Below are 23,570 nucleotides of genomic sequence, written 5' to 3' on the forward strand. Positions count from 1 at the left end.
TTAAGAATTAAGTTGACTAAAAACAGGATTACTATGAAAATTTATCTTGTCTTAAGTCTTTATGTTAGAGGATTATTTATTATTTTAATAAGTTTGTAAACTCATTATCTAATATTTAGTATAAATTTTATTTTTATATTTAAAAGTTTATTTGCATTAATTGTTTACTATTTTTTCAAATAAAAAAATAATTAAAAAATATAGCTAATAAAATCGATGGTAACGTTGTCGCTTTTTAAATTTAAAATAGACAAAAAAAATAAAATATAGACAAAGAATTTGTTGGTATCTCAATAATTAAATCGACGGTAATTGTGTCGATTTTATTGAATCAAATATCGACAGAAATAGCGTCGATTTTATATAATAATATCGACGGCAACGTTGTCAATTTTATTGAATCAAATATCGACAAAAAAAGTGTCGATTTTACATAATAATATCGACGGCTCGATTTTAGTAAGAAGGTAAAGTTATCAAACTCATATTATAGACGAAAATGGTATCGATTTTTATTAAATTATTATCGACGGCTAGGTAAGCCGTCGATTTTATTCGAATTTTGAAAAATCGACAAGTTTAATAGCGACCACCTCCACCGTCCATTTTGCCATCTATTTTTAATATTATCAATGGCTTAGCCGTCGATTTTAACGATGTTTCTTGTAGTGCGTATGAAATGATGACAGATGTTTTTGTATTTTTCAATCACAAGGGATGAATTTGTCCTCGATTTAAAAGATTATAGAGCTGTATGTGTTTTTTCCTAAAACAACCACTTATTTTAGAGCAGAGTTACTCTTTTCTCTATTAAGAAAATAAAAAATAAAAAATTCATCATCTTATAAGGAGAGAGAAGGAGTGAAGGTTTTGATTTTGGAAGAAATAAGTTTGTTCAGCGGAAAAACTACTAAAAATCGTCCCAAATTTATAGAGATATTGACAAAAATATCTTTCATTTTTTTATAACCAGAAAAATATTTTCAAAATGCAATAAAAAGTGATAAAAATAAGTAAAAGAATAGAGAAAGTTTTGGAAATCAACATTGTATAGTCAATATTGTAGTAAATATTAACGTAAGAAAACAAAATATTTAGAAATTCTTAAACAGGAAAATCCAAAATTCAATTAAAAGAAGCATTCAAAATCTAAACTCAGTAAAAACTAAATTTTAGTGGCCTTCATACTAGACTTGTTAGGTAACCTGTTATAATGTTAACTAAAAATAACTGATATAATATTGATTCTCTAGCATTACCCAAAAGTATTTGTAATGATACTCAAGTCTTAACTACAGAAAACAAAAATTGATAGCCAAAACCAATTCAATTGAAATCAACGACAATTTTATATTATTGATAAACCACTATTTTATGGTTTATCTTGTGCTAAATTGAGTGGTTTTTATCAATTCTTTGCACACTTATTCATATAATTTACATGGTTTTACAAATCCTTCCCAATTTTGTTCTATGATTGAAAACTTGCTTCCTAATCCTTTAAAGTGTGTATTTTTAATTCCCCTTTATACCATTTGATGCAGTGATCCGTGCGTTAAGTGTTTTCAGGCTGTGTAGGGCAGGAATGGCTTAAAGGATGGAGAAGAAGCTTGCAAAAATGGAAGGAACACAAGAAACGAAGGAGATGACCAGCGAGGATCGACGCACATGCATGGCTCACGCGTACGCGTGACTTGGAGCTTTTCACAGCGACGCGTACGTGTGACTGACGCGTATGCGTGACTAGCGAAGTCGAATATCGACGCGCATGCGTGACTGACGCGAACGCTTGACACGCGCAGAAGACAATCGACGCGTACGTGTGACTTAGGCGTACGCATGACGTGCGCCACGTGCAAAAATTGCAGAAGACGCTGGAGGCAATTATGGGCTAGTTTTGGACCCAGTTTTCGGTCTAGAGACACAGACTAGAGCCAGGGGACAAGCAGAGACTCAAGACACATTCACTTTGACACAATTTTAGTTTTAGTTTTGAATCTTGGAGAGAAAATTACTACTTCCTTTAGTGTTCTTCACATTCATAGATTTCTAGTTTTATTCTTTTGATTTGGATATTGAGAAGAGTTACTACCTCCGTTTGAAGTCTTTGCCATTACAGTTTGCTTTCTTCTTTCCTTACTCTTTTTCTTTCCATTCAGTTTGTTCAGAGTTACATATGGATATCTTCGATTTTGGAATTTATTAATGTAAAGAATTATTTTTACCTTTAATTAATTTTCTGTTATTACTTTATTTGAATTACCATGTCTTCTTTGCGTTCCCTTTATATGTTTATGAAAATGGCATTCATGTCAATGAAGTAGACTCCCAACTTGACTTGGGAGTTGATTAATAGGAGACCCTTGAGTTGGAATACTCAAGTATTAATTTGTAATTAGAAGTTGTTGGCTGACTCTCTAGTTACTTACTGATGTGTATTTTTGGAAAACAAATTCCAAGCACACAAATCTAACCGACAAATATACCGGGTCGCATCAAGTAATAATAACTCACATGAGTGAGGTCGATCCCACAGGGATTGAAGAATTGAGCAATTTTAGTTTAGTGGTTGATTTAGTCAAGCGAATCAAGTATTGGTTTGAGTGGTTTGTAATTGACAGAAGCTAAATTACATGGAATGTAAAGGGAGAGGGAAGAATTGCAGTAAATTAAAGAGAACAGAAAGTAAAAATGTTGAATCTTAAAGAACAAGTAAATTAAATTTCAGAAGCTTAGATTGCAAGAAATGGAAATGACTGAATCTTAAAGTGCAAGAAATATAAATTGCTTGAATTGTAAAAGGGTTCAGGGAGCTGGGATTGCAGAAATTTAACAATCACAAGTGAATTGCAACAAGCAGAAGAGCAAAAGATGAATTGAATTAAAGTAGATCTCAAACAGAAAAGTAAAAATGCTTGAAGAATTAAAACAGAAAGTAAATGTAGCTTAATTGCAGAAGTTAAAAGGGAAATTGAAGATCTCAGGAGTGGAAGAGACTAGAAAATAAGTCTAGATCTCAAATCCTTCCTTGATCCAACAAGAACAATTGCAAAAGAAATGGAAAAGTAAATTGCAGAAGAAAAGAGAATAATGAAAGTAGTAAACAGAATTTGCAATCAAATCACAGTTTCTAAAATTTTGTAGAAAGATAAACAAGAGATCCCAAGGTGAGATTGAAACAGAATTTCTTCAATTCTTCACCCAAGATCCAAGACAAGAAATAAAGAGTTCTCAAGCAAGAACAAGGAAGAAGAGAGATCAATTCTCCTTCCAAATTCTCCAAGATCCAAATTCAAAGTAAAACTCTCAAAATTAAAAGATGAAAATTCTCAAAGAAGCAAAAAGGTCCTCTCTAAATCAAACTAGCTTCTATTTATACACTTTCTATTCTTGGATTTTAGAATTTGGATGGACTTTTTAATTTGGTGAAGAATTGAATTAAATTGGATTTTTAATTAAATTTTCAGCCCATATGTTGCTTGCTCCCAGTGGAGTGCTCTGCTCTTGTGGGGAGCGGAGCATCAATGCTTGTCTTTGGCCTCTTTGTTACGTGCCAAGGTTGGGTGCCTCAGGATAGCGCTCCGCTCTTGTGGAGAGTGTAGCATCATGGCTTGTGTTGGCATGTCTTGTGCGCATCACATCCTCTTGGCCGTGTCAAGTTGTGCCTCAAGCACCCTTGGCCGTGTCACAATTGTGCAAGGAATGAGGAGAGTAGCACTCTACTCTTGGCAAGAGCGTAGCACTCCTTTTGCTTGGGTGAGGTCCCAAGTTCCAAACCCTGGGAAGGCATGCACTGGCCAATTTCTTTTGTGCACAAAGTGGCACCTTGCTCCTTGCTTCCTTAAGGTGCTTCGTTCGATCCTTGGGGATAGCATTTTAGCCATTTTTGGCTTATTTCCGTTGTGAGTAGCGCTCCCCCACTCCCCCTTGCTCATGAGTTCAAACCTTGTGGCAAGAATTGGTGAGCTATTTCCTTGAATTTATTTTTGAGTGAAGCCCGATAATGCTCTTGACAAGAGCGGAGCATCATTCTTCTCCCCTTTCTCCCTTGGTTCAAAATTGTGCTATGCTCTCAAGGGGAGCGTAGCATCCAAACCTTGCTTCCTTGGTTCATTGTTGCACTTTTCTCTTCCTTGGGCCACGCTTCTTAGGCTACGCTTTCTTGTTTTCTTCTTTTCTTCACCTGTAAATAATCAAAACAACCAATCAAAGTATCACCAAATTCACAAGGTTTATAAATCATTTAAATATCAATTAAATTTAGCTTAAACCTCATGATTTAGTATCAATTAAATGGTGGTTGATTGATTCAAAGAAACCATACAATTCCATTCCAAATTACTTACTTACAATGCAAGAAAGTGCATAAAACCTAATAAAAACAAAGAAAAAGACTAGTAAAACTAGGCTAAGATGACTTGTCATCACTTACTCTAATCCTTCCCTAGGAGAGGATTAGGACTTGTGAAATAGAGTTGGTTAGTTACTTGACTTTCCTTTATTAAGTAAAGGATAACTAAGTAGAATAACAACCTCTTACTATTATACTTGAAGAATTTCAACAAGGATAGAAATTCCGATTAATCTTCTCCCAGTCAAGGCTTTCTATTTCAAATATATAAAACCTCTTGTTAGTTTTTATTGCTTTTATTAATAATTATTTTATTTTTCCGTTCTCCAACTTTAAAAATTCTCAGCAAATTCCTGACCAATAAATTGCACTCTTTTGTCAACTCGTTGGGAGATAACCTGGGAATTCTACTCCTAGTATTTTGTTCTTAAATTGTGACAACTCTTTTTAAATTGATAAGCGGAATTTTCGTCAGTTAAGAACTGTACTTGCAATGCTGTTCTTATTATAAATTCTTAATCGGCAATTTTCCACCTGTCAATTTTTGGCGCCGTTGCCAGGGAATTGCAAACGTGTGCCTTATTATTGGTTATTGTACATATTTGCCTTTTACTTATTTGTTAGTTTTCTATTAGTTTTAGGATTTTATTGCGTATTTTCTATTAGCTTTTATTTTTATTTGCTACTATGAATTCTCACCCCTTTGGCTATGAGTTTGGTTCAAATTATGTTGTAGGGAATGGAAGCTATAATGAGAACATGCATCAAGGTTGGAATAATTAGAGATGGGAGGAGCCATGAGGATTTGATCAACCCTCTTGGCAACAACCTCCTCCAACTTACTATGAGAAAGAGTCATTCCAAGGTGCATACCAAGACAATGGATATGGTGGACCCCCTTGTAGTTACCAACAAGCCCCACCATATGCCTATGAACCCCCTCCTCAACATACATTTGAACCACCATACTCACAAGCCCCTTTCCACCATTCACCTCTATATGACCCTAACCCTTATTCACGACACCAACCACCATACGAACCATATGAACCATACCCAGAACCACCACCTCAATATACACCATCTCCATACCCTTATCAAGAAGAACCACCTCTGTATTATGAACCTTTTCTCCCAACAAATGAACCCTCCTATCCACCCCAAGCCCCCATAGATGATACCTTTAGTGCTATTCGCCAAGGGCAAAGAGAGCTTCAAGCCATACTCACCTCTACTCTCACCGGTCTCACCTCTACTCTCCAAGCTCTTATATCCCGTGTAGATCCATCCTTTACCCCCAAAACTCAACCCTCAAGCTCTGGTGCACTTACTTTTCACCCATATCCATCAATCCAAGAGCAACATGATCCCAATTATGCTATTAACATGGAACAAAAGAGAAGGGATCGTCTTAGGGACGTAATGGATCGGGGTCACGTATCCATACTTCAAGAGAAGCAAGAGGAGGCCCAAAAAGTGGAGGTAGGAGAGACCCTTGAAGATGAAGGAGTAGTTGAAGAATTAGGGAGAATTGAAGAAAGTTGTCAAGAAGTGGAAGTTATCAAGGAGGAGTTAGATTTTGTACTAGAGCAAGTAGAGAAAACCAAAATTATCAAAGAAGAGAAAGTGGTTGAGGACTTAGTAGATGCGGAACCTCTATGGGAAACTCAAGTCATAGAGCCTCCTTCCAAGACGTTTGAATTTGATGTTGAGGAGGGTGTACAACCTCCAAGACATATCATGGTTGAAGATTTTGAGGAGGTTGATCATGAGATGGGTTCAATAATTAATGAGTTTTTACCTACAATTGAATCCTCTCCCATTGAACTAGAAGAAGAGGTTAAAGTTGCAAAAGCTTGTCAAAAGGTGGAGATCATCAAAGAGGAGCCCAAGAGATTGAAGCATACATTGGCAAGGCCGCCACTGGAGATACCTGCCCCCAAGCCATTACCATCCAACACAACATTCCAGTGGGTAAAAATCTTATCCTTAAACTCTACCTTCCCACTTGAATATGGTCTGCTTGAAATGGATGGACAACTTAGAGCTATCTGCGGTTTTAAGAGTAAAAGGGAGATGGTTAGCGATTGGCAACACCATCCTAGGTTCGTTATGGTTGGAAGCTCAAGGCCTAATTGCAAGGGTTGGTATAATTCTCAATTGATTAGGTCTAGGAGGATGTTTGGGTGCTTACATGAGAATTCTAAGGCAAATCCACCCGGATGGAATCATGATGATCAACTTACAGACGGGTGTAGAAACAAGATTTGGGATCCGGACATACAAGAGGATCAACTTTGGGAGCTCAAAACTTGTGGAGAACTTCATCACGGCTTGGTAAATTTATTTGGAGATGTTAAAGCTTACAGGATGTCCAAGCACTGGTAGGGGTTTCAGGATGAGTTTATGCACAAGCCACCATGACAAGAAGCTCACCAAATTTCCAACTTAAGGACTTTAACTAAAAGTGCTAGGTGGGAGACACCCCACCATGGTAAATTCTTTCTAATTTCCCTTTTTTCATATTAGTAATAAGTTAGATTTTTATTTTTGTTTTTAGATATGTTTATTTTGTTTAATTCATGGTTTAGTTGTCTAAAAAAATCTGCAATTGACGCGTAAGCGTCGATGACGCGTAAGCGTCGATGACGCGCACGCGTCACATGCAAGTTCACAGAATAAATTGAACAGAGAGTTACGATGGAGACGCGCGGGAGGGGTGCGTGGCACACAAGCCACCCCACGCATACGCGTGCCTCATGCATACGCGTGGACATGAAAATCGGCGTAAATGAGCGAGTTGGACAGAAAGTTGTGCAGCCACTGTGCTGGAAGCGTGTGAGTAGTCACGCGTACGCGTGACCGACGCTCACGCGTCAGAATGCATTTTTGGCCATCCACATGTACGCGTGGGTGACACTTACGCGTCACATGGCCATTTCTGTTTTCACGCGCATGCGTGGCCTGCGCGCGCGCGTCACGTTCTTCTTTTAATTTTTTACTTCTTTCTTCTCTCCTTTCTCCTTCTTTCTTCTTCCTTTCTCACTTTCTTCTCCTCCCTTCTCATCCTTATTCCCTTTCATTCTATTTTACTTAATTTATTTGCATACTTTCATTGACTACATTTTAATCTTGTGCATACTTTTATTTTCTTTTCTCAGTTTATTATTTTTCTATTGGTGTTAAATTTTCTTATTCAACTGTTACATCTTTTTTTGAATTATTTTGGTGCTTCGTAACTTGTTTTAAATTGTTGGGTATTATTAATTATACATTAATGCTAATTTTATGACACTTGTATTCCCTTTGCATTGACATGCACTTATACTATCTTGCATTACCCAGACTCTCTCCCCCATTGTTGCAATTTTTGCACTATTGATATGCCATTTGCTTCTATTATTTTCTCACTTGCATGTTGTAGCTACCATGTAGTTGAGACCCTCATTATTTGGCATTTACCCACCCATATTTTATTTGTTTTCTATCTTTGTTTCTGGTTAACTTCCTTCCTTTTTCTCTTCTTTCAGAATGGCCATCAAGAAGGGAAACGGAAGACTTTTACATGGGGCAACTGACAAGTCCATTTGCACAGTCTTTGGAGAAAAGCATCAGTTGGAGCAACTCGTCCACTTGCACATCTTATCATGCACCGAGGACAGTGTAATCTTTAAGTGTGGGGAGGTCGATACCGATCTCCATGGGTTAGTTACTTTCCTGTCTCAACGCCAATGTTTAATTTTCTTTATTAAATTAGTTGTTGCATTTGCATGTTTCTCTGCATGTTTGTTTGATTTTGTGCATATTCTACTACTGCTTGGTTGAAGTGGTAATTTCTTTTTCAAGAAACTTTTGATAGCGTTTCACTAATTTGAATTAAATTTTTTGTTAAACTTGTTTGAAGAATTTATTTTGGAACATGGTTTAGAGCTCGAACACACAAAACCAGTGAGATTTTGAGCCTATTTGATTGGTTGCATTTTATCAACCAATATTCTATTTTGGTGTGTGTTGTTCTCTCTATAATTGTGATCTTTGTCTTGATTAATTCTATATTTTTATTTGATGTATGCATGCACTTATATGATTAAGACCTTGTTTCACTGAGCTTACATACCCATATGGCCTTAACCTTTTCATTATCCTTTGTAAACCAATGTTGAGCCTACTTATCCCATTTATTCTTTACTCTAGCTCATTACTAACTCTAAGCAAAAAACAATAATGTCCTTAATTTGAATCCTTGGTTAGCTTAGACTAGTGAAAGTGTTAATGATTTAAGTGTGGGGAAGTTGGGTTTGCCAATATTTGGTTTGAGAATTGGGTGTTGTATACTCTTGTGAAAATGTGCAAAACAATAGTTGAGCACATATTATTGCATTCAATAATTTAATCATATACATTGAGAAAAACCAATGAAAAGAAAAGAAAAGAAAAAAAAGAGCAAATAATAAAAAGGGGACAAAATACCCCAAAGTAAGTGTTGGTAGCAATGCATGTGAGTTGTACTCAAAATTGGGATGCATGAATATGTGGAAAACATAATTAATGGGTAGTTAGATTTTGCATGTGAATATATGGATTGTCTTGAGTTAGGTGGGAAGTTTAGGCTAATTAAGGATTCAGATTTCAATCCACTTGACCAAATACAATCCTATCTTGACCTTAACCACATTATAACCCTTAAAAGACCTCTTGATATGTGCATTTGTGCATTAAATCTCTGTTGATTAGTAGAAGAAGAGAAAGTCTTAGAAAGCAAGGTTAGTAGAGAATCGAACCTTAAATACTTGAGTAATTAGAGTGTATACACTTCCAGTGAGGGTTCGATGCTCGATTTCTTGTTCCCAACTTTCATGAGCTATCTTCTTTTGCAAGTTTACTTGTACCTTATTTCATGATTTGAATTAGTGAGATCCAGTTCATATTTCTTCTTGAAGGATTTGTTTACTTTTAACCAAGTAGGCAATAGCATTTTACATTTAGTTGCGTTCATATAGATAGGTCGCATTTCATAAATCCTACCATTCCTCTTCACTCTTTCAGTTCTCTTGAGCTTAGCATGAGGACATGCTAATGTTTATGTGTGGAAAGATTGATAAACCCCATTTTTAGGGTTTATCTTGTGCTTATTGAGTGGATTTTATCCACTAAACTCACACTTATTCATATAATTCGCATGTTTTACATTTTCCTTCTTAATTTTGTGCTATGATTGAAAATATGCTTCTTTGGCCTTAAATTTACAATTTTAATCCCCTCTTATTACCATTCGATGCTGTGATATGTTTGTTAAGTGTTTTCAGGGTTTATAAGGTAGGAAGGCTTAGAGGATGGAAAGGAAGCATGCAAAAATGGAAGGAAAACAATAAATTGAAGGAATTGCTAAGCTGTCAAGCCTGACCTCTTCGTACTAAATCGATCATAACTTGAGCTACAGAGGTCCGAATGAGGTGGTTCTAGATGCGTTGGAAAGGTAACATCCGGGGCTTCGAAATAATATGCAATTTGCCATAGTTGCCATGCTGTTAGGCGACGTGCACGCGTAGATCACGCGTACGCGTGGGTGACGCGTACGCGTGACTGAGCCACGTGTTGCACGTATCAGAAAATGCTGGAGGTGATTTCTGGGCTATTTTCAACCCAGTTCCAAGCCTTAAAACATAGATTAGAGGCTGCAGAGTGGGGAAATCAGGGAAACAACTTTCATTCACATAATTTTAGGTTTTAAGGTTCTTAGTTTTATTCCTTTTCAATTTCTGAATTCTATCTTATTTCAATTTAGTTTCTCTTCTACTTTTAATTGTTCTAGCTTTCTAGCTTATTTATTTCCCTTGTTGATTATTTTATGTTTCTATTTTAGTTTATGAATTCTCATGTTAGATTCAATTTTCTTTTTAATGTAATTTGAGGTATTTCATATTTATTGCTCCTTTCTTCGTTTGTTATTATTGATTTTTGCAATTAGTTGTTTGGATTTAATATTCCTTGCTAGTTTTTTATATTTTTCTGTTGTGCCTTCCAAATGTTTGATAAAATGCTTGGGAGGGTTTTAAGTTAGATTTTTATATTCTTAGCTTGAATTGATTAATTGGAGACTATTGAATCATCAAAGTCTCTTGTTGGTTGGTGATTGAAACTAGTTAGTTGGCTTGAACTTCACTAACTCTAGTCTTTGATTAGGACTTGTGAATTCAGGTTGATTTTCTCACTTGACTTACCTTCATTTATTAGAGGTTAACTAAGTGAGTGCAATTTACAATTACCATCACAAGTGAGTATGATAATGGGATAGGACTTCTAATTATCAATCCTTGCTAGAATTTTTCTTAATTGTTAGTTTATTTCCGTGTCATTTAAATTCCTTGTTCAACATTTAAAAATCCAAAAATATATTATCTCATAACCAATAGTAACATACATCCCTGCAATTTCTTGCGAGATGACCCAAGGTTTAAATACTTCGGTTTATTTTTATTGGGTTTACTTTAGTGACAAACAAATTAAATTTGATTGAGGTTTAATTTTCGATTTAGATCTATACTTGCAACGCGATTATTTTTGGTGAAATTATTTACCGACGATTTTTTCCCTATCAATTACCTTGTAGATTAGGTAGCCAAGGAACAATCTATTTGGATTTGTCTATGTCTTCAACTTGTAGAGTATGGCATAGACACCGTAGAAACACCTAAGAGTAATGCCATCTCTCTCGGTCAATCTTGCACATAATAAATAGTGGATGACAATAGGCCTCGTTGTGAGCTCGATGATACTCCTTCATTGGCCTTGGAAAATAATGCAACACCTAAACAAACTCTCACAAAAATGACTACTATGGCGTCATATGGAGTTCGCCTTCAATTTAAAAAGTTAGGGTCGCTCCGAAAATGGTGTCGCATTGTGCTCTGGGGACCTATTTGTCCTCATACATTCTAGAAAGTTGACATCTTGGCAACGTAATGGATACATATCATCGTTAAAATCATATAAATGCCACATCACCTATTTCTATTACGTTTTATAAAGAAGATTGCATGGAAAGACGCAAATGTCCTACGTATAAAATGATGACGGATGATTTTGTATTTTCCAATCATGAGGGATGAATTTGTCTTCGATTTAAAAGATCATGGATCTATATGTTATTTTTTCTAAAAAAACACTTATTTCATAGCAAAGTTACCCTTTTCTCTGTTAAAAACATGGATAATCTAAGAGGGAGAGTGATGGACTGAAGGTTTTATTTTTGGAAGAAATAAGTTTATTGAGAGGAGAAACTACTAAAATCATTCCTAATTTATAGAGATATCAACAAAAATTTCTTTCATTTTTTATAACCATAAAAATATTTTTAAAATGTTATAAAAAGGGATAAAAATAAGAACAACGAATAAAGAATGTTTTGGAAATCAACATTGTATAGTCAATATTAAGATAAGAAAAAAAAATTTGAAATTCTTAAACAAGAACATCCAAAACTCAATTAAAAGAATTATTCAAAATCTAAACTCAGTAAAAATTCAATTTTAATGGACTTCATACTAGACAGTATTGATTGTCTAGTATTACCCAAAAGAATTTGCAGTGATATTGAAGCCTCAACTATAGAAAACAAAAAGATAACCAAAACCAATTCAATCAAAATCAACGACAATGTTATATTACCTTGTAGAATGGGTAGCCAAGGAATAATCTATTTGGGTTTGTTTACATCTTGGACTTGTAGAGTATGGCATAGACTCCGTAGAAACACCTGGAGCAATACCATCTCTCTCGGTCAAGCTTGCACACAATGAACGGTGGATGACACTAGACCTCGTTGTGAGCTCGATGATACTCCTTCACTGGTCATGGAAAATAATGCAACAACTCAAACAAATTCTCATAGAAAATGACTACTATGGCGTCATATAGAGTTTGCCTTCAAAGTGAAGAGTTAGGGTAGCTCCAAAAATAGTGTCGTATTGTGCATCAAGGACCTATTTGTCCTCATACATTCTAGAATGTTGACACATTGGCACCGTAATAAATACATAGCACCATTAAAGTTGTATCAATGCCACATCTACTGTCTCCATTATGTTTAGTAAAGGAGATTGCATGGGACGTCCGAAATGTCTTACGTATGAAATGATGATGGATGATTTTGTATTTTCCAATCATGAGGGATGAATTTGTCATCAATTTGAAATATCATGGACCTATATATTCTTTTCCCTAAAAAAACTACTTATTTCAGATCAGCGATACTCTTTTTTCGATAAAAGAAAAAATAAAAAATAGATCATCTTAGAAGAGAGGAAAGGTGTGAAGGTTTTGTTTTTGGAAGACATAAGTTTATTAAGAGGAGAAACTACTAAAATCGTCCTTAATTTATAGAGATATCGACAAAAATCTCTTTCACTTTTTATAACCACAAAAATATTTTCAAAATGTTATAGAAAATGATAAAAATAAGTAAAGAATAGAGAAAGTTTTGGAAATCAATATTGTATAGTCAATATTGTAGTCCATATTAATATAAGAAAAAAATATTTTGAAATTGTTAAATAATAACATCCAAAACTCAATTGAAGAAAACATTCAAAATCTAAACTCAGTAAAAATTCAATTTTTGTAGACTTCATACTAGACTTGCTTGGTAGTCTATTATAATATTGACTGAAAATAGCTGATACAATATTAATTCTCTAGCATTACCCAAAAGAATTTGTAGTAATATTTGTAAGAACCGAAATTTAATTACATGTTTAATTAAAATAAAATAACAATTTAATTGCCCAGAATAGGTTCAAAAATTTAGAAGTATTAATTAAAATTTAAAGGTGAAATTTGAATCTGGTAGTTTTTTTGAGTGGAAAAATGTAATTTTTGGTGGAAAATTGCGTAAAAATGCATACCGGTAAATTAGCCGGCAGTACCGGCTTATGTATGTCCAGTACTGTGTAAGAGTAATAAAAACTATAAAGATGCTTAGAAAAATATTTAGAATTAAAAACCGAGCCCTAATTCTAAAAGTTTTGGCCCAAAGTTGGGCCAAACGAACTAAAAACGCTAACCGGTTGGACCGGGTCCAAATTGGACCCAAGCCCAACATATATAAGTGTGTTAATGAAGCCAATTCAGCCTTATTGACCACATAACAACACAAAACACAGCTGCTGAGTTGAGAGGAGAGGAAGAAGGGTTACTATTCACTCTTCTCTTCAATCGCTCATAACTTGAGCTACGGAACTCCGATGTGCATGACGTTTGCAGCCATGCAAAGTTCTCGCTAATCCCATCATTTTTAGCTAAACAACATGGTAAGAAACTTTTAATTTCTTGTTCAATTCTCTGCCCTAAAAATTTCGAAATTTTGGGTTTAGTTATTAAGTGGATTTTGTGTTTTTGGTTGTTTAGGTGGTATTTAGCATTGGAAAATATTAGGTTTTGTCTCAGTCACCATTGGGTAAGGTAAGCCACTTCAAAAGCATTGTGATTTCGTGTAATTGTGAGCCCTAGTTATTAATTATGGTAAATTGAATGTATATAGCTTGAATTCTTGTGATTGGAGTAAAGTTGGTGGATTGGAATTGCTTGGAATTGTGAACTTGTTTGGAGATTGTTTTGGTATTTTGAGTTGTGCAAAAATCGGCCGAGGTATGGTTTCAATTTTTTTTAGTTAATATGTAATGTTTCGTAAAACTTAGGCTAGTAGACATTAAGATAGGATTAAATTGAATAAATGGTTGATTGAATTGTGTATGTGGCATATGAATTGTGATGAAGATTGAATGAGTTGTATGCGTTGGGATATGATTGAGGTGATTATAATATGATGATGATTGATGATTTATAATGATTGTACGCATGGTACTTAAAAAGGGATGATGTTGTTAAATTTGGAAAATTGCAGATTCAATGGATTGTTGGATTGGTGAATTGAATAATATTAGGTGTGAAATGGTTGAGAAAGTGGTTGGGGAGTAATTGATCATATATATAGGAGTGTTGATATTGAATGATAGGTTTTGGTATTGATTAGAGTGTGTTTGAGTTTGGTTGGTTTGGAGTTTTAGAAAACTAGAGAACTTTGCAAGTTTTCAACGAGCCATAACTTGTGCTCCGGACATCAATTTTGATGAAACTTGATTTAAATAAAATTTGAGTTCGAGAGGTTTAAGATGTTCAAAGAACGGATGAAAAATGTTTAAAAAAAAAGTTATGTGCATTTGAAGTTTGGTACAAAAATCTAAATTCTGCAGCAAACAACACTTTTAAGGATTTTTCGGAGCATGCATATGCAGACAGTGCACGCGACGCCAGAATTGGCCGCTGCCAAGTACTCTCACGTATGCGACATTTGCATGCATACACGAGAAATGGCATTTTTACTGGCATGCGTACGCGACTTGTAACATGCGTACACGGAATTATCAATTTTGTAGGTGTGCATACGCGGCATGTTGCACACGACGCGAGCCACCCATTCGGTTTTGAAAACTCGCGTACGTGGATGGAGTATGTGATGAACGGATTTTTGCTAGTGAAGAATTCACAATAAATTCTCGTTGCTAGTATAGTTTCTAAACCAACAAAGAATCCTTTCATACAAAAATGTGGTTGTCACTAAAGCAAACCCAATAAAATAAACCAAAGTATTTAAACCTCGGGTCGTCTCTCAAGGAATTGCAGAAAAGTATGTTACTATTGGTTATGGGATTGTATCTTTTTGGGTTTTTGAAATGTGGAACAAGGAATGTAGATAACAAGAAATTAAATTAATAACTAAGAAAACTCTTGGCAAGGTATGAAAATTAGAAGTCCTATCCTAGTTATCCTTATCAATTGTGACATCAATTTTCTATTGCTCCCACTTAGTTAACCTCTAACTATGAAGGAAAGTCAAGTGGATGAATCAATTTGATTCCTCAAGTCCTAGTCAACTCCTACGGAAAGACTAGCTTTAGAGGGATCCAAATCAACTAGCAACTTTCAATTATCAATCAACAAAGGAGTTTAATAACTCAAAAGTCTCCAATTACTCAACCATAGCCAAGAGGAGGAAAATCTACTCTAAAATCCAACCAAGCATTTTGTCAAACACTTGGAAGGCATAACATAAAAACATAGGAAACTAATAAGAGATAATAAAATCCAAACAACCAATTGAAAGCATTAATAACATAAATTGAAGAGAGCAATCATAAATATGAAATACCTCAAATTGCATTAAATAGAAAATCAAATCTAACATGAGAATTCATAAAATAAAATAGCAACATAAAGAGGTCAACAAGAGAAATAGATAAACTAAAGTACTAGAACTAATAAGAGTAGAAGAAAACTAAATTAAAGTAAAATAGAAATCTGAATTTGAGAAGAATTAAAGCTAAAAACCCTAAAACCTGGAGAGAGGAGAGAGCCTCTCTCTCTAGAAAACTACATCTAAAACCCAAAAATTATCTGTATAAAATTTGTGTGGGATGAATGAATTATTCCCCCACTCTGCAGCCTCTATTCTGTGTTCTCGTGCTTGGAACTGGGCCAAAAAGGAGCCCAGAAATCGCCTCCAGCGCTTTCTGCAATTTCTATACGTGGCGCCTGTCACGCGTACGCGTCACTTGAGAAAAATCCTTGTCACGCGTACGTGTCGCTTGTCTTCTGCGCTAGTCACGCGTACGCGTTGCCCACGGTACGCGCCGCTGCCAGCTTTTCAAAACTTCATTTTCTTGCGTTCCTTCCACTTTTTGCATGTTTCCTTTCCATCCTCTAAGCCATTCCTGCCCTATAAAGCCTAAAAACACTTAACACACAGATCACGGCATCGAATGGTAATAAAGGGTAATTAAAATTGACAGTTTAAAGGCCCAGGAAACATGTTTTCAACTATATCACAAAATTAGGAAGGATTTGTAAAACCATGCAAATTATATGAATAAGTGTGCCAAGAATTGATAAAAACCACTCAATTTATCACAAGATAAACCATAAAATAGTGGTTTATCAATCTCCCCACACTTAAACATTAGCATGTCCTCATGCTAAGCTCAAGAGAACCAAAAGAGTGAAGGCAGAGTGGTGGGACTTATGCAATGCAACCTATTTAGATGTGAGCCACCTACATGCATCATGCTATTCTAATTACTATCTATCTATATATATAAGCATATATGTGGTCAAATTGAGTCAAATTTCTAAGAAATCATATATGCACAATCAAGGGCTAAATCAATCATATCAAAACACATTCACAATTGAGTTGAGTTAATCAAAAGAGTTCACAAACTTGCAAGACAAGCAAAGATCAAATATGGACATATGGAAATGAGCAATTGAACCCTCACTGGATTTGTATATGCACTCTAATTATTCAAGTGTTTGGGGTTAAACAACTCAAATCTCCTCTAACCATGCTTTCTAGAACTTTGTTCTTCATCTAACCAATCAACAATTATCAAGTGTACAAATGCAAATATCATGAGGGCTTTTCAAGGTTGTAATGGGGCTAAGGTAAGGGTGAGGATATATGTATGGCCAACTGAGCTATCATATAAATCTTTGACTAACCTAAGTTCTCACCTAACACATACACACACTCTATACAATTCTAAAATTAAGCTTAGCTATCCAAAATCTCACTTTTACATATTTTCACACACTCATGTATCAATTTTTAATTTCATCACATATGCATTGATCTTTTTATTGAACTTAATATTGGAGTGATTTTCTCCCCGTTTCATTTATTCCCTTCTATATATATATATATTAAACATGAAAGCATAATATATCAATGCATATGTTTTTCTAATTTCACATGAGTAGGCACCCAGATTCCCAATAATTGTCAATATAAGCAAAGACACATTCTCATTAACCATAGGTCCCACATTTCCCCACACTTAGTTGACACACAATCTCTATCTTAAGCTAACCAAAGATTCAAAATAGGGTAATTAATTATTTTTCCGCTTAAGACTAGTGATGTGGTAATATAAATAACAAAAAGGGGGTTAAGAAGGCTCAAAGTGGCAAACAAAGGTAAATGAAATGGTAGGCTGTTTGGGATAAGTGAGCTAATATCAAATGATGGCCACAATCACATATAAGCATGAACATACACTAAATAATGGACATATAGAATGGAACAAACCAAAGATTGCAATCATAGAGAAGAAACACACAAGAATAAAAATCATGGTTAAATAATGTTACCATACAATTAAGCTCAAAAACTCACGGGTTGTGTGTTCTTAGCTCAAAAATCATATTCCAATTATATATATATCGTGCAAGTTACAAAAAGTTTTAACTCAAATCAATGTGAATCTTAAATGCATTTTCTAAGAAAAATGAATTTCTTGAAACTAAGTGAAATGTTGTGATTATGAAAAACTTAATTTTTTTTTTAGTTTACTCCCTATTTTCAATCAAATCAATTTCTCCTATGCCAAAAGGGTAAACTAAACTTAATAATCCATGTTTTTCTACACCCCAACTCATAAACTAAAAGTGCAATTCAAGCTAAATATCCACGGTATATACAAGCCCAAAGTGCAAAATACAACAAAGTAAAAATAAACAGAAGTATAATAAAATAGAAATGTGCAAGTACTAAAAGAAAAATAAAATAAAATAAAGCAAAATATAAAATAAAGCACAATAGAATAGAAGTCTGAAATGGTTCACCAAAATATAATCCGTCGGAAACGGCGACCTCCCGACACTTAGATCACAGCATTGTCCTCGATGCTCTCAGTCAAGCTGGGTGTGAAGGATCATTGCCTGCATCTCTATCGTCTCCTGTCGAAGGATGTGCCGCAGGCTCTGTGGGGTGCTCAGGCTGAGTCGCCTCCTGCTGGGTCCCCTCCTGCTCATCCTCCTCCTGCTCATCCTCCTCCTCCTCAGAGTGCTCCGAGGGTGTGTCAAGCTCAGAGGGGATGTCAGTACGCCCCGACGTCACAATCAGCTTCAGATGTGAATAGCGTCACATATTGCGACGCTCAGACTGCTCATAACGCTGCTGATTGCGGCGCTCCATCTGATCAAGGCGCTAAAAAAGGTGGTGCACAAGATGATGGTGCTGTGAAAGCAGGTGGTGCTGCAGGTGCTAAAGGTGCTCCTGAGGATGTGGCTGTGATGAGCGGATAATTTATACCCTTTTTGGCATTGTTTTTACATAGTTTTTAGTATGTTTTAGTTACTTTTTATTATATTTTTATTAGTTTTTATTCAAAAATCACATTTCTGGACTTTACTATGAGTTTGTGTGTTTTTCTGTGATTTCAGGTATTTTTTGGCTGAAATTGAGGGACCTAAGCAAAAATCTGATTCAGAGGCTGAAAAAGGACTGCAGATGCTGTTGGATTCTGACCCTCTTACACTCGAAGTGGATTTTCTGGAGCTACAGAAGCCCAATTGGCACGGTCTCAATTGCGTTAGAAGGTAGACATCGTGGGCTTTCCAGAAATATATAATAGTCCATACTTTGCCCGAGATTTGATAGCCCAAACTGGCGTTCAAAGCCAGCCTAAAACTTTCTGGCGTAAAACGCCCAAACTGGCACCAGAATTGGAGTTAAACGCCCAAACTGGCACCCAAGCTGGCGTGTAACTCCAGGAACAGCCTATGCACGTGTAAAGCTCAAGGCTCAGCCCAAGCACACACCAAGTGGGCCCCAGAAGTGGATTTCTGCACTATCTGCACTTAATTACTCATTTTCTGTAATCCCTAGAAACTAGTTTAGTATAAATAGCACTTTTTACTATTGTATTCGTATCCAGTTTTCATACTTTGAAGCTGAGACCATTGTTCACGTTTTGGGGGCTGGCTATTCGGCCATGCCTAGACCTTTTTCACTTATGTATTTTCTACGGTGGAGTTTCTACACCCCATAGATTAAGGTGTGGAGCTCTGCTGTTCTTCATGAATTAATGCAATTACTACTGTTTTCTATTCAATTACGCTTGATTCTATTCTAAGATACTCACTCGTACTTTGATCTAGAGAATGATATGATCCGTGACACTCATCATTATTCTCAATTCTATGAATTCGTGCCTGACAACCACTTCCGTTCTATCTGAGCTCAACGTAGTCATTGGGCGACAGCTTGAGTGCGTATCTCTTGGATATCTAATACACGGACCGAGTCTGTGAGATTAGTATCTTCGTGGTATAGGCTAGAATTGTAATGACCTAACTTCTAATACGTCATGATCGTACCAAAAGTAAGGCGTTACTGACATGTTTTCCTTATTAACTATTTAATATTGAGCCTTTAGTTCGATATCGTGTTTCAGTTTTAGTAGAAAATGCCCGAAAATTTTGTTTTTATTTATCAAATCATATATCAAGCATCACCAAATAATAATAATCATATAATTATTATTAAATATTATACAAACAAAATTCAAGTGTAACTTAGATACAACTCCTATCCCTCTTTATAAAATAAAATCTTAAGCAACAAAGGCGAGGGAATTCTATGAAAGCAACTCAATTCAAAAACTTAACTCATAAATAAGGTCTAACAATCGCCCGCAGCTTCAAACTGAGTCTTCGAACCTGTGTCACTGAAAGGGTGGAAGATTTTGGGGTGAGAACAAACCACACGTTCTCAGTAGGGAATGGGAATGCCATAAAAGTAATGATTAACATGCAAATAATTAACATACTCAAGGAAACTATATTTTTATCAAACCTTTTTGAAAATACTTTTGGTTTTACTTTAGCTAATTAATTACCTCCTTCAAAATCTCTAAACTCAAAACAAATTCTAAATATGAAACTAGTCACATTAACCATCTATTAGTCACATAATTAATTCTTAATCAAAACATCAATTCTTAATCAATTTAATACATTCACAACTAATAGTACAAGCAAGAGATTCAGTTCAACATACAAACAAGTCACAGCAAGACAAACAGCACAATCACAGGGAAGTACAATGAGCAAACCCAATCAAAAGCAAATGCGCAAACAAGAATGATGCATGTCTAGCCCTAGTGCAGGTAATGAGCTCATTTGTCGGTTACATACCCGCTCCCGATGTTACCCGGAGTCCTTTGACCAGGTAAGGCTTCCCTGTTGGCAATGTCCCTCGCAAGAGTCCTTTGACTTGTGAGGCAAACCACTGCAAGAGTCCTTTGACTTGCATGGCGGAGCTAGTTAACTTATAACTGCCCAACACACTCACTGTAAGAGTCCTTTGACTTACAGGAGCACACACACACACTCACTGTAAGAGTCCTTTGACTTACAGGAGCATATGCTAGTTATGTGTTTTCTCGATACCTCTGTAAGAGTCCTCTAACTTACAGAATAGCATTATGGCTAAGTATCCCAGGGAAGCGCTCTCGGTGGTTGCACCACCATCTATCTGACTGCCTTTACGCAGCAGATCATCACATAATCATTCTCATTATCATCATTCATTATCATTCTCATTATTCATTATCACTTTCACATTCTTATGCATTACCTCTTTCTGTCTCTGTTCAATTATACTATACAAATTCCATCATAATATACAAACTTTACATCTTTCACTTCTACAACATCTTAGCTCAAACCATTTCTCTTTATCATTCGGATGCAAATATTATAAAATTCACCAAACTTCTGAAAAGTAATCCTCTACTTCAAGCCCAAAACATAATTCTTTTCATATTAAATTGAATTAAAAATATAATTCCTTTCTTAAATAAATCAAACTTGAGACATAAGCCTTTCCTTAGTAATTCAAATTCAAAATAGTATAATTCTTTTCTTACCTAAATAAGATTCAAGACATAATTCGTTCTATTATTAATGAATCAACTCTAAATAAAATTGTTTTCGTAATAAATTCTGCCCATACATAATACTTTAATCAATAGATAAAACTTAAATAATATAACTTTCCAAATCCAATTCTTATAAAATAACGTTTCCAAGTAAAATCTCAAATTTTACAACATTTCAGCAACACCTTCCCTAAAACTCGGACTTAGCCACCCTTACGGGTTCCTTCTTTCTCAACAAATCTCCAGTTCTTTTATCAGCAATTATCACGACAACAGAATCTCAATAACCATCTCATCATAAATCAGTTTAACAACCAACATCCTAACATTAATTAAAATCAGAGTTTCCATAAACCATTCTTTTAAAGGTAAACTAGTTCAGCTTCAAGAATTCATAACTAATATTTGAAACACAAACTTTTTCATATTCCTAGTTATTCTTAAAGTAATTTAGTTATTAGCAAAGTTACCATTTTATTCTAAAGATCTTGTTTTAAGAAAATAGTTCAGTGGTCAACCTTTAATTCCTTAACCATTCTCAAAATCAACTCTAATTAAACGTAAATCAACAATAATTACCAACTTGGCACAATCGACTAAATTCGGAATTTCCGGCAATTCTAAAATAATCAGAAAACCAATAACAATCACAGCCTCAAAACAAAGTAAATCTTATCAGTTAATTACTCACGACAACGAAGCCATTCAATATCATAGCCATAACCTAAACTTAATTCACATCTGCATCCAACTTTAATCATAACTCAGAATAATCACCACAACTGACTTTTCTCAAATACATTTCATTCAATAATTAACTCATCATATAACATTAAATGAATCACCACTTGCAGCCACATTTCAACCAGTTCCAACCCGTCACGAGTCCATTTCACAGCCATTCCAGTATATTAAAATTCCAATTCAATATCAAACAATTCAAAATAACTCATTCAAGATCAGAATCTCAGTCAACTCATCACAAAAATCAGTAATTCCAAATACAATTCACAACCAGATTTCCACCAATTCAGCAATGACACATAAGATCAGAATTTCCAACAAATCCATCAAAATTAGAAAAACCAATATCAGTCACAGCATTAACCAAAGTTAATCTTGTCAAATTAATTACTCACAATAACAAAACCCAGTGACATTCACAGTAATCACAACCGTTAACGATTCTCAAACACATTTCAAGTAATTCACATCAATTAATCAATTCTTAACCATCATTAACTATTTGCAATTATCCAATTAACTTTGTAGGCATTCTAAATTAAAAACGTTTAATTTTAAAAATAAATCCCCTACCTCAATGTCGAAACCCACAGAGATCAGAACAGCAGCAACCACAATAAGTAGCATTACCAGTGAATCTGGCCCGGTTTCAGTAGTGTTTCTCTGATGACAGTGCTCTGGCGAAGGCTGAACAGAGAACAGGAACGAGCAGGAATCCGGACAAGCTGCGGCAGAATCAGAACGGCAGCTCTAACTAACCCCGATGACCTTCTAGTGGCAGCGCCGAGGGCATCTACGGCAGAAATAGAGGCAGCAGCAACGTGAGGTGGCCACGGCAGCAAGCAAGAACGTTGAATTCAAAACGGATAAAAGGAACAATTATGGAAATTCAAGGCTAATTCAAATTGATATAACAGCAAGAATGTCTTACAACAATTAGAAAGTAATAACAGAACGAAGAAGCTACGGCAGCGGTATAGGCAACTGCAACAGCAAACTCGGATGGTGGCAGAGCAACTTCCTCCTCCATCACTCAGCGATGGCGATGCATCTCCATGGAACGGCAGCAACGACGGAGCACGAACGGCGACGGCGACGGGAGCCACAGCAACGCCTTCTTCCTCCCGCTTCTGGTTTGGGCTCGTCTCCCTCCCCTTGTTCCTTCTGCGATGGTGTGACTTCGACGGCGATACTCTTCGCAGCTCCACGAACGGCCGATGGGAGGCACTGCAGTCCGGGCAAGGTTGGGGAATGCTGACGATGGTGGCACGAGATTCTCGCGCACGGCGGTCCGGCGGTCACATCACGGCGGCAGCGGAGCAGCATCCCTTCCGTCTCTCTTTTCTCTGCTCTTCGTACTTTTTCTCTCTGCGTTTCTTTCTTTTGTTTGTGTGTTGTGTTTAGGAAGAAAGGGGGGTGGGGTTCGGCGGCTGAAGGGAGAAGAAAATGGGTAGGTTAGGGTTTCTGATTTCCAATTTGGGAATTTAGGGTTAGAAATTTGGATTTTATAAAAGAATAAGGATAGGTATGAATAGATATTTTGATAAAATTGAAGGGTAGAGTAATTTTAAAATCAAATATACTCTATTAAAAATATTTAGGAACATTATTTATCATCGATACCAGTAGAACATTTAGAGTCAGTCCGCCTAAGTTTACCAATACTCCAAAACTAATAATTTTATATTTATTTTGTA

The 23,570-nt window shown here is 35.7% G+C and overlaps 1 long non-coding RNA gene across 1 annotated transcript; it reads right to left on the reverse strand.

Moving 5' to 3' along the window:
* Positions 19,892-22,906, reverse strand: LOC110266460. The gene is made up of 3 exons (XR_002353866.1): positions 22,805-22,906; positions 22,447-22,666; positions 19,892-19,906 (listed from the first exon to the last, which is right to left on the reverse strand). It is a non-coding gene; the product is annotated as an uncharacterized LOC110266460 (long non-coding RNA).

The sequence above is a fragment of the Arachis ipaensis genome, chromosome B09, assembly GCF_000816755.2.
Source record: "Arachis ipaensis cultivar K30076 chromosome B09, Araip1.1, whole genome shotgun sequence".
NCBI lineage: Eukaryota > Viridiplantae > Streptophyta > Magnoliopsida > Fabales > Fabaceae > Arachis > Arachis ipaensis.